The following is a 14,068-nucleotide window of genomic DNA, read 5'->3' on the forward strand; positions in this document are numbered from 1 at the left end:
ACGTGTTTATGGATGAGGGGCCAACGTACAGTGTAATGTTAATGTTGGCGGCCAGAGCCTTGCCCCTTCATCTCCCCATTGCCGCCGTGAGGACCAACCTCCATGCCGCCGTGAGAACCAACCTCCACACTGAGGTCCTTAAACTCCTGTCACGCTCCGCTGAGCCTCTGCAGGCCTATCCTGAGGAATGTACTGGATCAATATTGGCCAGCATGTAGAGGCACGCTGCATGTTTGGCTGTAGATAGGCAGGTTGTCAGACGCCCACACCCCTCCCCGGACTGACCATGTTCCCTGTCCTCCCACCCCACCCCAGAGAGCATGGGCATCCAGCCCTCCAAATCACAGACCACATTCCCGGTAGCTCCGCTGTTCAGGGTATCCAAGAGGTCTGAGCAGTACGGAAAGATGTCATCATCCTCCCTGAGTCTGGGACTGTGGTCTTCCAACATCACATTCCTCTTTGTCCGCTTCCCACACTCTCTGTGGGACATGGTTGTGTAACTGCTGGCAGAGTGTGCGTTGTAGGTAAGGGCAATACTTGGCCAAGCACTTGTAGGATGCCAGTCAGCGACACCGTATTTCATCCATTGAGGGCTGGATATCCCCCACCTCACCGGGCACATCGATGGCATCCAGGGAGGCAAATTTGTCAGAAGATTTGTATGTATTCAAAGTCCGGAATATGCTACTGACTACTGTTCCTTACTGATATTTTGTTACAAAAGGTAAGTAACTAGTTCATACATTTCAGTACATCTGCTGTAGGAGCATCTATGTTGTGTCCTTGCTGTGATTGCAGGGTTACTAATGTACGCACACCATGCCACTTGTGTCAATGAACGGCTCAGATGTGTGAAGGCATCACAGACCATTTGTGACAAACAAACATTTATGCAGTATGAAGATGTACATGTAATAGTCAGGGAAATCTCACACCGCAACATGACTATGTCAGAACTGTGCAAATGATGGCACATGTGGTGTGTGTGTGTATTGGTGTCAGCTGTCTGGATGTGCAGACAACCTCCTACTGACATTCACATGACGTGTCTCACTGACATGATACATTGTCATGCTCACTAAGTCCTTTCCATCAGATCATTTGTCTGCATGTCATATCCATTCCACAGACCACAGGTCTTTTACTGTTCACGGAGGAGGGACTGGGAGCTGGGACATGTTACATCAGTGTGTCTCCCACGCCACACTCAAAGTTGTCAAGATTTGTTGAAGCAGTGTTGCTTGTGCCATGTACATTGTTATGGTCTTGGTCAGACTGTTGAACACTTTTTCGATTAATTGTGTATTGCAGGGCACCCCCTCTGGAAAGGCCTTTACCTGACTTGGAAGCCATGAGGGAACGCAATTGCATCCGTCGTTATCGCTTCACCAGACAGCTGATCAAGGACCTGACGGACAGACTGGAGGCTCACCTGCAACCACGACACAGGTATCCAACTGCGCTGACACCCAAGGTAAAGGTGATGGCAGCCCTCCATTTCTTTGCCACAGGTACGTTCCAATTGACCATAGCTGATGTGGGAGGGATGTCTCAGACATGTTCAGCCGTGTAGTGACTGATGTTTTGGCTGCGATGTTGCTCCACCTTGATGAATTCATCACATTCCCTACTCCCGAACAGTTGACAGCTGTAAAGGGGGAATTCTATGCCCTGGGAAGCATGCCACATGTAATTGGTGCAATTGATGGTACACATGTTAGTTTGGTGCCACCACAGGCTCAGGATCAAGCGTATCGCAACAGGAAACACTACCACTCGATAAATGCCCTGGTGGTGTGTCTTGCAAACATGATTATCTCACATGTATCTGCACGTTTTCCAGGATCGTGCCATTATGCTTTCATCATGAGGCGTAGCAGGGTACCACAGATGATGCTGCAGCTGCACAACCACCGGGCATGTCTTGTTGGTGAGTATACTCTGTCAGCTATGTATGTCAGTATGTCACAACTTCGACATCTAAATCATATTACACACTCATTTCCATGATGTCGATTTGCAAGCGACGCTGGATATCCAAACATGCCGTGGCTAATGACTCCTCTGCGCAACCCCAGGACAGCTGCAGACCAGCGGTACAACAATGCTCATGGGAAGACCAGGCGGGTGATTGAGCGAACTTTTGGACTCCTGAAGAGCCGGTTCAGGTGCTTGGACAAGACAGGCGGAGCCCTCCAATACAGCCCACGCAAGGTGTGTGACATCTTCACTGTGTGCTGCATGCTTCACAACATGGCAGTGGAGAAGGCCGTGCCACTCTTCCTTGATCCTGATGAGCTGGAACATCCGCCCGTTGAGGATGAAGGCCTTGCCCAGGATGCCAGTGATGAGGAGGATGTGGATGATATCCGGAGTCACCTCATCCGCAACATCTTTTCATAATGGTGAGTCATAGTAGCTTTCATGTAATACTTTTACTACAGAGTTGCATGGGTAGCATGATGTGTATGCAGCAGACTGTATGCAATGTACATTGGATGTCTGTTGTGCTGTGTCACACAGGTGCAGATGTAATGCAACACACAAACGTGCTATGTGTGTACTTGGAATGTACAAGTGTACTACAACATCTGGATATTCAACAGGACATTGTCAAAATGACATTGTACAGAACTTGACCCCTTGTGTGCCACTCTCATCCACAGCTCACCCTGCCTGTTGTCCGTTGGGGTCATCATGGTCACCCTGCTATTGCTCATTATGATTGCAACGTCAGCCTAATCAACGGAGCATGCATGGACATGTGGAGAAGTCAATTTGGGTAAGGACTCATATGAGGCTGTTTAGCGTTGGTATATTTAGAAACGTGTGGTACATGTTCATGTGCATGTAGTGCAACCATGAATACATGCAACAACATCACTTATTACATGTATGCCCACTCCCATGACAGGATAGTCACCCCATCTGACAGTCATCTGTTGTAGTTGTACATTCTGGTGAATGCATCAATGTGTGTGGACATTGACACTGCAACATTGCATATACCATGGTTTGACATTGTGTCAGAGGTCTCAAACACGGACTCTGTGGGGGATTGCAGCCTCACTGTGTGCATATGATTGTGACTGGATCCTCACCTCCACCTTGTGGGACAGTCCAGTTTGGTAGCCATAATACCATGTCGTGTAGGTGTGTCCGACTGTATGTTCCACATGTTAAGACAACTGTCCTGTGATTCTGTGTACATGGATGCATTGCCCCTTGTTGCAGTATATCATGTCACTGTCATGTTGTTACCTCAGTGCAGGTTGCAAATACTGCTCCGCCAGCCTTCACAGTGAGTAGCACTTCTGTTTTGATTCACATGCTGCCATGTATGTTTTGCTTGTGACATGACAATGTTGGGATGATGCATATGTTAATTATTGTGTTGCACCAGTGGAGTGCGGTGATTCACATGATTCTCGAGTCCCGTGCAGCATTTATGTGCAATGGTAGGGTTTAATTTTGTGGTTTGGTTCAACATCACTTGCACTTGATATTTCTTCTACCTGCATCTCATGTGTAGCATTGTTATGCTTTGTTGATAGTTCATCAGACTGGCTACAGAGTGCCTTCATTGCATGTAGGTCATTAGCTTCCTCATCATATGTGATTCTTACTGCTGTTGTGGGTGAAGTCAATTTTGCCTACATGGCCCTTATGGGTACACATGATCAAATACAGATTTTACAGTTTGCCTAATTAGCATTGGCATATGTTTTCATTTGTTTGTAAGGTCCACCTCATCTGAGCCAGTGAATGGTTTTTAACAACATAGATCTCATTGCATGGTAGCTCACTTGTGAGTGTTACACAATACTCTACTGGATAACAGACTGTCCTAGGTTTTGTGTGTCCATGTCATAGCATCGGATGTCATGTGATAGCATGATGACTAATCTAATGTTGTCTCCAGGCATTTCACTTCACAGGTGTGAGTGGTAGAGTGTGTCAAATGAGGTTTTTGTAGTGTCAGGGACATGAGAATGTACTCCTAATGGTTAGTTGCCTCTGTTTCAGGTCTCCCTCCCAGCAGTTCCCATCCTCTCCTTCCCTCGCCTGATCACCCTTTTGTGTCTGTCGTTTGTACTCAGACCAAGGGGCTATTTGGAGATGGAACCCTTTGAGCATCACACCACTCTGATGAAGAAAGGTACGGCCAGTCCTTGACAGGCTTGTTGATAACAGTACTGCTGCATTACAGGTGACATCATTCATATTGTTATTTTGAGTCCTTGCCAATGCACATGTATGTTTGATAGGGCTCCATGGGCTCACAATGTAAATAATCATGTTGTGCATGACGTGTGATTTATTTTAAATATTGTGCCGCCTTCATGTGAACGGACATGTCCTTCTCATGTGCATGTTTACTATTTGGCATGTAGTAAGCTTATGCTTGTAATGTGTTTACGTGTACAGTGGGCACATGCATGGTGTTGGGGAAGGCTAGAATACTATATTTTGTGTAAGGTCGATGGCTTAGTAGCTGCTGTTTAGCTTTCAACACACTAGCTGTAGTATACACCTGCTGACGCTGTGTGTCCTGTGCCCCACTTGTCAGTAAGTGCCCTGATACAGGGACTGTGATCTTTGGTGATTACTGTGCAATTTTATTTGCAGTGACCCTGAGTGAGTCAGACACTCCTGCCTTCACATACACATGTCACTTTGTGGCTAGCAAATGCCCTTGTGGTATGTGGTTGTTTGGCAAGTTGTCACACCCATCCTGCCGTCATGTCTTCACTCATTGCTGCTGCTGCATACACAGCCACGATGCAGCACACACTATCCAGGTACACAGACACCTACAGGATGACCCTCCTTCCATCCATTTGTAGAGCATGCTCCTGCCACCCTACGCACAGACAACACCAGACAATCACCCTCCTGGTATCACTATGCTTCTGACTCTGCCATTGCAGCTAATATGCCTGTGTGTGCAGCACATACTGGCACGACTATGCAGATTCACATGACATTGGGTCTACGTACCACCAGGTCATGTGCCATGTACAGCACACACACACCTACCATAGGCACAATATTGTACACTGTTACCTTGTCAACACCACAGCTGGAAAAATCATCTTGCTAACAGTCACGTGGCAGTACACAACCTGGTCACACCACTTCAACATAGCTGTCACTGTCAGTCAAGTAGCAACAGGGGACACACACCATGACCACGTCTCTTGGGTGTGGTGTGATTTCCCCAGTCTGGTGTAGGTATTTGTCAGACGTGTGTAGTTGTTCTGTATGCGTTGCTCCCATAACAGGAGTCTAGTACTTGTAGCTACATAGGGGTAGGTCACCTAGTCAGGTGTGCTTGTGTAGGGTGCAACAGCCCATTTCCCACAGTCTGTCCTGCCACCCTTGTCCTGTGTGCCATTCATCACATCCACAGTACTGCATCATGTTGATGATAGTTCACATACCTGAGGACACAGTTGTAGGTACTCCCTACATGGACAACTAGTTTTGTCACAATGATCTTTACACCTCAATGTGACTCTCCTGGGCCTGGCTGTGATAGCAGTTAGGCATCCAAACCCCCCTCCAGCATTTACTATCCCACACAGGTGTGTCTTGCCATCCATGTATGTAGTTGTTAGTGATTTCTGACCGATGTGTGTCCTCACACAGATTCTGATACAAGTGTGTGGATTGTTGCTGTTTGTTGGATACCCTTGCATTGTATACATTTGCACACACATATCAATTTATGCTGTGGTTCAAAGATAAATCGAGAAATGCGTATGAGGTTCAGTGTATTTATTTGGTGATCTTGTGTAGGAAACGTGAATAGGTGCTGTACAGAAAGGGGTGGAATCCAAAGTTCACTGCTGGAGATGAGATGCCTTACAGTTTCTGTCAACAGAGTCCAGGCCACAGTGCTTGGCATCATTGGGTAGACTGTGACCAGCAAGTCCATGTGGGAGAGTCGCATAGGGGATACTGTTGCACCCAGCGGCAATATGCCAGGTCCTGTGTCCTGGGAGATGTGCATGGCCCTCTGCCCCTCAACATCTTAGCCGTGGACAACCCACCTTCCTTGGGGGACCCTCAGGTGCAGGCATGGACGATGCATGGGACGCTACGTCAGAGAGTTCCTCCTCCTCCTTCTCCCTCCCTGCGGCTGTTGTCGCACTTTGCCGTGATGTTGCTGGCCTTGTGACACAGGGAGGGTGCTGCATGTTGGCAGCTATCTGACATAGCGATTGGCTCATTTCCGGATGCAAGAGCTGAGCCAGACTTTCCTCCACCCATCCATAATGTTGTTGTTGCCTGGCTATTTGCTCTGCCTGCTGTTCTTTCACCTGGTTGAGGACCTCCGCAAGCTGGCCTACCTCCCTGGTGTCCCGCTGGTATGCCTCCAGGATGTTAGTGAGTTCAGGCATACCGAGCCCTGCAGCTGACTGGCCAGACTGTCGCCTCCGCCTTCCGCCTCTCCCACCACCCTGACCCACATGAGCACGGCCTGCGCTTGTGGGCACATCCGATCGACGGGCCCCCGAGTGCTGCCAGGGTGGAGGTTGTCTGCCACCTCCGGGGTGCCCAACAAAGGCTCTCCCTCATTTTCAGACAGGCTCTCTGATGGGTCATGTGCAGGGCTCTGACCTGTCTGCTGGGATGTGGTGGGAATGGTTCTGGTGGTTGGCAGAGATGTAGCTGGTACAGTTGCTGCAGGTCTTTGGGATCCAGAGGAGCCAGGTTGGTTGGGGTCATCCACAGTGCGTTGAGTGGCATCGCTGTCAGTGGGGTCTGGGTCCTGCTGAGTCTGGGACTGGGATCCTTCTCCCCCCTGGTTGGGGGGGGGCTCCACACGTTGCCCTGTGTGTGGTAGTCAGACACTGTTAAGGCACTATCAAGTGACATCTTGTTTATGTATCCATTATCTGCATCACAGTTCCACAAGCTTTACATTGTTGTCATTGTTCAGTTGTGTATGTAGTGGTAGTAAATTGACGTGTACTCAGGGGTATTTTCATTCTTCCATTCTCTTGACAATGACTGACACAGCCATTGCTGTGGCTTGTCTTGCCGGCACAACACATGTAAAGCATTGGTCAGGTTCACGCAACATCCAGGATACGGTGTAAATCCTTATGTCTGCGTGAAGCATGCACAGAGTTTACATGCAGCATGTCGATGTAAGAGACAGAGTATCATTAATTTGCATGACATCTACAACTTTGGATGTCTTTTCCTGTTCCGTGATGGCCACACAATGCCAACACCCCTGGACCTGTACACACACTTATAGATCATGGCTTTTGAACGTGGCACTTCTCAAATACGCATCACCTTGTCAATACCCATGTCCATGTTGGTACTTAAGTGCATCCACAACAGTAATGAGATGGGGCACGTGCATTGTTTGAGAGGCACAATGGACGGGAGCTTCTGAAATGTGCATGCATTAGTTGTATGCGTATTCATATAAGTGAGTGTTTAGTTGTGGTACATGACAATTGGGACAGTGTTGCACTACAATGCCTGTCCCCAGGGGATGAGTTTCTGTAAGGGGGGTGTATGACAGGCCATGCTAGTAGTTTGCTTGTGATTTGCAAGTGTCCATTGTTCATTATTTGGCTGCCCCCTGATGTAGCATGCTGGCATTATCGTGGTTTAGAGTTCATGCACAGGATGTGTGACCTTGTCCTGGTGTTTGTGTTTGCAGTGATCACAGGAGGGACTTGTGGTGCCTACACCTGTGCCCATTGTGTACTACTGAGCTTTACAAAATGTGTGTCCTGACACAGTACATTGACGACTGCAACTGGTGGGTGTGTTGCAGCCAAATAGTAGATGAGTGCTGGTAATTAGGAGCCATCCCTGGACATTCAGCTCTATGGTGTCTTTCAGGCCTGTGCAGTGCTTGGGTGCAACTGTGTGTGTGCCCAGGGATCTGAGGTGTGGTGACTGAGGGTGGAACACTGAGGGATGGATACAGAGGGAGGCAGGGAGACAGAGGGATTGAGGGAGACAGAGGGGGAGAGGGCGACAGAGGGAGAGGGCGACAGAGGGAGAGGGCGACAAAGCGAGAGGGCGACAGAGGGAGAGGGCGACAGAGGGAGAGGGCGACAGAGGGAGTGGGAGGGAGAGGGAGACAGGGATGGTTACAGGTTGTTTGTGCTTCCTCGCTTGATACACTGCCTTACTGTGTCACAAAATATTGCTTTGCTGGAAGGTGTGTCCACCACATGAAATTGTTTTGCAACTGTGGTCTACTATCTTGTGTGTTATTTCCCTATCCCTGTGCATTGGGCATGGTGCTTGGGTGTGTACCTGGGACATATGGGATGAGAGCAGCCTCCTACTCTCCACCTTACATCCTTTGTGCCTCCCCCTTGCATCTAACTCCATTTTGTTTTGTCATGCTGGGACTCATGTCCACCCACCCCATGCTGCTGGGCACTGTTGTAAGTACACCCCTGTAACATGTTTTCATTGTACACTCACCAAACTCAACGGCTCCTTCTATTCCGTGTACTCCCACCGGTGCCAGCAGGGCCATGACTTTCGTCTCCCAGGGATGGTATACAGGAGGTCTGCGGGGAGGTCCACCTCCAGTGTGGTGTGCATTGGCGTAGTCCTGGTCCATCTTCTTCCTGACCATCCTCCGCAGATCATACCACCTGGACTGGCATTCCCCCCTGGTGCGCCTGATGGGTGCAACAGCATTGACCCGGTCTGCAATCCTCTCCCACAGGCGTGTTTTTCAGCCATGCTGGTCTGTCTGACCAATGCGCCAAACAGCTGTGGCTCGACTCTGATGATTTCATCTGTAAGTATCTCATTCTCCGGGTCGGTGAACTTTGGATTCTTGGGTGTGGTCATGGTGTGGGATGTATGTGGTTGAGGGGGTGATGGTGTGTATGGATGAGGGTGTGTGGTTCTGATTGTGAAGGGGGTGGTGTTGGTGTAGATGTGATAGGGTGTATGTGTGAAGGTATGTTGCTGCTATTGTTGGTGTGCTCTCTGTTTCTTCGCAATAATGTGTATGTTGCAAAGGATGATGGGTTGTATGTGTGGACCCTTTTATTGGTGAAATGGTGGGTGTGGCTTATTTTGAATTGGTTGTGTGTGTCATATATGGGGTGGGTGTTAGTGTTGACCTCTGTTTGCCAGTTTGGCTGTGATCAGGACATTCTTATTCAATGGTGTGTACACAGGAGACATGTTCGATGTTGTTGTGCGACTTGTTTGCTTGGTCCGGTGCTTGTACGTGCAATCGACTTGGTTGGGGGGGGTACGTGCGGTACTTGTGCGTGCGATCGACTTGTACGGGCCGTTGGCGGGTGGGGGGGCTCGCGTACGCTTGTTGGGGGGGCGAGCGTGCGGTACTTGTGTGTGCGATGGACTTGGTTGGGGGTGTACGTGCGGTGCTTGTGTGTGCGATCGACTTGTACGGGCCGTTGGCGGGTGGGGGGCTCGCGTGCGCTTGTTGGGGGGGCGTGCGTGCGGTACTTGTGTGTGCGATCGACTTGGTTGGGGGTGTACGTGCGGTGCTTGCGTGTGCGATCGACTTGTACGGGCCGTTGGCATGTGGGGGGGCTCGCGTACGCTTGTTGGGGGGGCGTGCGTGCGGTGCTTGTGTGTGGGATCGACTTGTACGGGTCGTTGGCGGGTGGGGGGGCTCGCGTACGCTTGTTGGGGGGGCGTGCGTGCGGTGCTTGTGTGTGTGATCGACTTGTACGGGTCGTTGGCGGGTGGGGGGCTCGCGTACGCTTGTTGGGGGGGCGTGCGTGCGGTACTTGTGTGTGCGATCGACTTGGTTGGGGGTGTACGTGCGGTGCTTGTGTGTGCGATCGACTTGTACGGGCCGTTGGCGGGTGGGGGGCTCACGTACGCTTGTTGGGGGGGCGTGCGTGCGGTGCTTGTGTGTGCGATCGACTTATACGAGCAGTTGGCGGGTGGGGGGGCTCGCGTACACTTGTTGGGGGGCGTGCGTGCGGTGCTTGTGTGTGCGATCGACTTGTATGGGCCGTTGGCGGGTGGGGGGGCTCGCGTACGCTTGTTGGGGGGCGTGCGTGCGGTGCTTAAGTGTGCGATCGACTTGTACGGGACGTTGGCGGATGGGGGGGCTCGCGTACGCTTGTTGGGGGGGCGTGCGTGCGGTACTTGTGTGTGCGATCGACTTGGTTGGGGGGGTACGTGCGGTACTTGTGCATGCGATCGACTTGTACTTGCCGTTGGCGGGTGGGGGGGGCTCGCGTACGCTTGTTGGGGGGGCGTGCGTGCGGTGCTTGTGTGTGCGATCGACTTGTATGGGCCGTTGGCGGGTGGGGGGGCTCGCGTACGCTTGTTGGGGGGGCGTGCATGCGGTGCTTGTGCGTGCGATCGACTTGTACTGGCCGTTGGTGGCTGGGGGGCTCGCGTATGCTTGTTGGGGGGCGTGCGTGCGGTGCTTGTGTGTGCGATCTAATTTTACGGGCCATTGGGGGGGCTCGCGTGGGCTTGCACGAGGGGTACACGTGTGGTATGTATTAATGCTGCTTGCTGTGAGGCGAAGGATCCCGTACGAATCCATCTTCATGGGCGACTACTTTGGGCCGTACAAATCGCGTACTGGGTTCCCAAACTGGATCGTACTTGTGTGGTTGTAGGGCAGGTTTACAAATCGTACGGGTTGATTGACGACGCTAATTCGTACGGGGCTTCGACTGTGGTTCGTACGGATTGCTGATAATCGTACGGGAATAGGCGACAATGGATCGTACTACGCAGTTCGGATGGCTTTTTTCCATTCGTACGGAAGCGGCTCCGAATACGAATCGTACGGCGGTTTTTTTCCCGTATCGGAATCGGCCCCAATGTGTTTGTGTGTGTGTGTGCGCGCGTGTGTGAATGCATAGTTGTCAGTGTTATATGTAGGTGAACGTGTGTGTGTGTTCCGTCTGACCCCCTCCAAAACTTATCGGCCGCCACTAGTCGGAGGGTTGGAGAGGATGATCCAAAAGATACAGTTAAATGTTCGTAGTGCTGCGAGGGTGATAAAAATACAGTTTCGAGTCACAAAAGCCTACCTACAATTGATAAATACAGGATATTGTCTTAAGTAAACCCTTTACATATTAAATGACACTAGTGCGTGTATGCAACAATGGAGGCCATGGAGAGAGTCATCGATTTGTGCCAGATTTCCCACCCTCATGAAATATACAAAACATTGAATGTCCCAGGGAGGTCACAAAACAATCCCCTTGGACTGTAGCTGTGCAAAGATTGTTCTGAGGAGCTTCAAACCCATCTTCTGCAGTGGTTGCCAGCTCATGTTACTTTGCACCGTGGCAGCAGCCAGGGGCAGAAGTCGGTCTGTTTAGAAAGTGGGGTAGGGCAGTGGTGGGGTGGTACTGGTAGTGGATTGATCACAACTAAAAACCAAGCCTTTGCAATGCAATAGTTCTCGCATTAGTGAAAATGTGAGCTATTGGCAATGCAAATGCTAATGCTCGTTATTCTTTATTATGCCAGCAGTAGCATAATAAGAAGATTAATTCCACTAATGAAGAAAATAATGCAGTATCATAGACTATTACTAGGTGTCCCTGGGACACCTAGTAACAGTCTGTGGTACTGCACCCTTTCCTTAAGCCCAATTATAGGAATTCCATTACCCAGAAGCTTAAGGAACAAGTGGAATCTCTTTTCTTATTGCAGAGGCTACAAAAGCCTGGAAAAAAATGTTCACGCTTGTTCCTTAAGCCTCTGGGTAATGGAATTCCTATATTGGGTCTTAAGGAAAGGGTGCAGAACCACAGGCTGTTACTAGGTGTCCCCGTAGTACTGCACTCTTTCCTTAAGACTTAAGGGCTGATTACGATGGCAGGCGATCCTCTCGTCATCGTAACCTGATTTACCCACCGCCAGATTACTATGGTGGTGGGTAACACGGCAGCCGGAAAGTCCATCCTCCGCTTTTCCGCTGGTGGGCAATCAATACGATTGCCAACTGGAAGGAACTGGGGCACATATATTGTGGCGGTGCCTAGCAGGCACTCCACCCATATTATGATGCTGGGTTTTAAAGGCTTTTCCATGGCGGCGATGACACCGTTGCGGGCCCCCGGGGTGTGGGGGTCCAGACGCCGGGTCTGGTGGCTCACTGGACTAACCAATCCACTGAAGGAGCCTGTGTTCGACCTAACACAGAATCAAATCCTGGTGGGTCCACTCAGTCTTTCATCCATCTGAGGTCGATAAAATGAGTACCATTGAGTTGGGTAACAATAAAACATCTGTTATTCAGCGCCAAAATGCCTACAAATACACATGTTATGTTACTTGGGGTGTGCCCATGGTGCCCCCCTACATTGCCATGTACAAGGTGGCAGGCACCGCGTGGTGCCTGCCACGTTGTGCCTGTCATTGCACAACATGGCATTTTACCATTGTGGCGGGTGCTGCAGCCAGCAGCACCAGCCGCAATGTTTACATGCCTGATGCGACAGCCGCAGTGGCAGTCGCATCATAATTGCGGTGGCGGGAATGCCGCTTGACAGTGGGGCGGTCCTGTTACTACTAGGGTGTCCGCCCGCCATCCTAATCACCCCCATAAAATTTAAATTCTGGAACAAGAGCGAGCACTCAAAAGAATTTTGTTTTTAGGCTTTTGCAGCCTTTGCTCTATGCTGTGCTTTAACTTTACATGTTTAAAGTTAAAGGGCGCTGTGTCAGTCAATAGTCAATAAATAGAAATAAAAGGCGTGCGGCTGCCATATTAGGAGGGGTATTCAGTCAAAATAGTGAGTTGGAAATGTTGACTTACACTAATATCAAGTTTTAAATACCGTGGCACAGAAATGTCGACAGCAAGAATATCGTGGTCAAGAATATCGACTTAAAGAAAAGGAATATCGATTTTAAAAATATAAAAGTCATTACTATCGTTTGTAAAAAAATAGTTGTTTAAAATATCGATTTTTTAATTAGTGGTATGTATTTTAGTATATATTTTAAATGTATGTGATGATGTTTTTTAGTTCCATAGTGGGTTTATAGGGAAATAGGGCGATAAGTAATATAATTATAATAAATTAATGAATATATTTATTTATTAATACTTTTTTAACTGAGATTTTATAATGTTAATTGCGCTTTTAATTTTTTGAGGTACATTTTAGGTGCAGGTTGTGGGGTTTAGAGGGGTAAAAGGTGGGAAGTCATTTATTTTTAATTAATTAATAATTAGTTGTTAATTAATATTAATTAATTAATTGGCAATTAATTATGCTAATGTATAACTAATTTTAGGTGCGGTTTATAGGGGTAAAGGGTAGTAAGTAATTTATTTTTAATTAGTTAATAATTAGTTATTAATTCATTAATTGACAATTAATTATGGTAACTGTGTAATTAATTTTAGGGGCAGGTTGTGGGGTTTATAGGGGTAAAGGGTGGGAAGTAACATATTTTTAATTAATTAATGATTAGTTCATAATTAATAATAATTAATTAATTGATAATTAATTAGTCTAATTGTTTATTATTTTTTGTGTTTGAGTTTTGGGTTTATAGGGGTCAAGGGTGGGGAGTAAATAAATTGTACTAACTTTATAATTACTTGTTAAAGACTATTAGATACTTAATTGAAGTTTTTTTTAATTGATTTTTTACTGTTTCATTTTAGATGTGGGTTGTGGGGGTTATAGGTGTAAAGGGTGGGAAGTTCAATGTAATGTGTTTTAATTTATCTTTCAATTAATAATAGTTTTTTAATAGATATTTGATCATTAATTGTGTTAATATTAATTTCTATCCCTCCGCTATCCAACACTTTCCCTACTATTGCACTGACGGGAGTAGGAATAGTAAAAGTTATCCCTCTGCTATCCAACACTTCCCCTACTGTTGCACTAACTGTAGTGGGAATAGTGATTTCTACCCCTCTGCTATCCAACACTTTCCCCACTGTTTCACTCACTGGAGTGGGAAATGTAAGTTTAAAGATTTTTAAATAGCTTCCTGTTTTAATATACACACATACATATATATATATATAGATATATATATATATATATATATATATATATATATATATATATATGTATAT

This window comes from Lissotriton vulgaris, chromosome 2_1 (genome assembly GCF_964263255.1).
Source record: "Lissotriton vulgaris chromosome 2_1, aLisVul1.2, whole genome shotgun sequence".
In the NCBI taxonomy this organism is placed as follows: Eukaryota; Metazoa; Chordata; class Amphibia; order Caudata; family Salamandridae; genus Lissotriton; species Lissotriton vulgaris.